Source organism: Anneissia japonica, unplaced genomic scaffold (genome assembly GCF_011630105.1).
Source record: "Anneissia japonica isolate Jap-2015-1 unplaced genomic scaffold, ASM1163010v1 scaffold5330_len1712360_cov203, whole genome shotgun sequence".
NCBI lineage: Eukaryota > Metazoa > Echinodermata > Crinoidea > Comatulida > Comatulidae > Anneissia > Anneissia japonica.
Window position 1 is genome coordinate 1,482,404 of NW_022711894.1, and position 2,507 is coordinate 1,484,910.

Here is a 2,507-nt window from a genome sequence, read left to right on the forward strand (position 1 = left end):
ATTATCATTATTATTATTATTATTATTATTATTTTTATTATCATCATCATCATTATCATTATTATTATTATTATTATTATTATTATTATTATTGTTACTACTACTATTACTACTACTACTACTATTACTGTTAGACACTACTATTGCTGCTACTGCTATTTAGCCTCATTTTTACCGTATTTATTCGTAATACACTTTCATGTTTATAATTATAATTTTTTCGCGTTTTTACTTTTATGATTGTTTAGCATCGTGTATTAATAGACGAAGGAACTTGTTGCGGAGCAGCATCGGAGGGGTGGGTTTTTTCCTACCTAAGAAAAAAAAAGAAAAATAATTACTGTAAGATGCCATTTAACAGTGTTTGAATTGTCATTTAACAGTGTTGAATTTTAACTTTTGAATTGCGTTGCCTGAGTGGGATGGGTTTGGAAGGGGTGTCCCCTACCTACCTAAGAAAAAAATGAAAAATAATTACTGTAAGATGCCATTTAACAGTGTTGAATTTGAACTTTTGAATTGTGTTGCAATGTTTGAAGAATATTAAACACTATTTTAAATTCAAAATACAGAAGTCAAACACTGTTGTGTTAAATTTAATTTTCAAAAACAATAAATAAATGGATAGCACATCATACTTGATGTTTGTACTGTAATTATTTATTTTCTTTCACAGTGTTTATTTTCAAAATATTTACATTCAATTACAGTTTAGCAAACTAATTCTATCTACTAACTAGTTCTCATATTTTCATCTACAAAAACAACAGCCTTTTCTTCATACAGGCATTTTTTTTCTCTTTTCTTCCACTTTATTCAAAAACATAAACAGTAACAAAAAGAAAGTATACAAAACATATAAAGCAAATTAAATAAATAAATTTAAAAAATCTGTCCAAGTTTCCAAAAAAGAATAAAGCTTATCATTAATACTGGCTATGTATTTTATAGTTTGAAAATAATAAGCAATTTCTATTTTCGCTACTTTGACCTCCGGTGTTCCCTTGCATTTTCTTTTGTGTAGATGACTACGGCATAGAGCAAAACAAGGTTTAGTGCGTGCAATTTGGGACTTCTTGCCCCGAAAATGCACATTTCTCTATCAATAATTAAGTTGTAATTTGTTTTTTCTTTTATCCATTGTGCTATTTTGGTCCAAAACTCTATTGATACATGACAAATGTAAAAAAGATGTTCTATGCTTTCCTGTTCAACATTACAAAAAGTACATTTATCACTGTCTTTTATACCAATTTGGTAAAGAAAAGAACTTACACCGATAAATCTATGAATTACTCGGTATTGCAACCATCTTAATTTGGTATCTTGTGTGCATTTAAAAGGTATATTTGACATGGCCGGAGGAAGCAGGGGGCCGGGGGGCCCGGCCCCCAACCCCACTTTTTGGCGAAAAATATATAATGTCTGGAGAATTTTGTATGATCGGAAATGCAAAAAAAAAAAAGTGGGAGAAGAAGGATGGGAAAGAGAATGTTTATCCAGCACTCGACCGAGTTACATTTTCTCGCAATTCACATTGGCGGATCTGGGGGGAGGGGATCATGGGTCCTGACCCTTCCCTTGGGCAACAAAAAAAAGAGGAAAAAGAAAAGAATTCTAGACCTACCTTTTCAGGACCCGTGAGCTGATTTTTTTTTGTTGTTGTTGCTATTAGAAAATTAGAATTTTGAAGAACATAAAATTCATTAAAACACACTTCAAATGTCGGGAAAGCTCAATTCCCGCCATCTAGGAATTAAAATTTTCCCGGGAGAGAACCCCCGGACCACCCTTTCTTTTTGGGATTTATCGATTCATGGAAAACTTGAAAGAATACGCATGCAACTACTCATTTGTTTATGTATGTATACACACATAAAATAAAATATGAGAAAAATTTACCTGACCTTTTTAAAGTGGGGAAAACCTTGAATTTTGAACTTTAAAAGTCATTAAAAGACATTTCAGAAGTCAGGTAAGCTCATCTCCCGCCATCTAGAAATCGAAATTTTTCCGGGGAACCCGGACCCTTTATCTTTGGAGTTCATTGATTAATTGAATCATTTTAAGGTGGGGGGGGGGGACCTTGAATTTTGAAGAATTTAAAAGTCATTAAAAGACACCACAGAAGTCGGGAAAGCTCATTTCCCGCCACCTAGGAATCAAAATTTTCCCGGGGAAGAACCACAGGACCTACCCCAACCCCACCTTTCTTTTTGGGATTTATCGATTCATGGAAAAACTACGTATGCAACTTACTCAATCTCTTTTTATGTATGTATACACACATAAGGCCTATTTACTGTAATAACAATGGGGAAAAAATTATCTGACCGTTTTCAAGAGTGGAAAACCTTGAATTTTGAAGAACTTAATTACTTTTAAGTTCTTAAAAATTCAAGGTGTTCCCCTCTTGAAAAGTATTATAATGAATCAATGAACCCAGGGAAAGGGATGTTCGAGTTCTTCCCGGGAAAATGTTGATTTCTAAATGGTGGACAATGAGA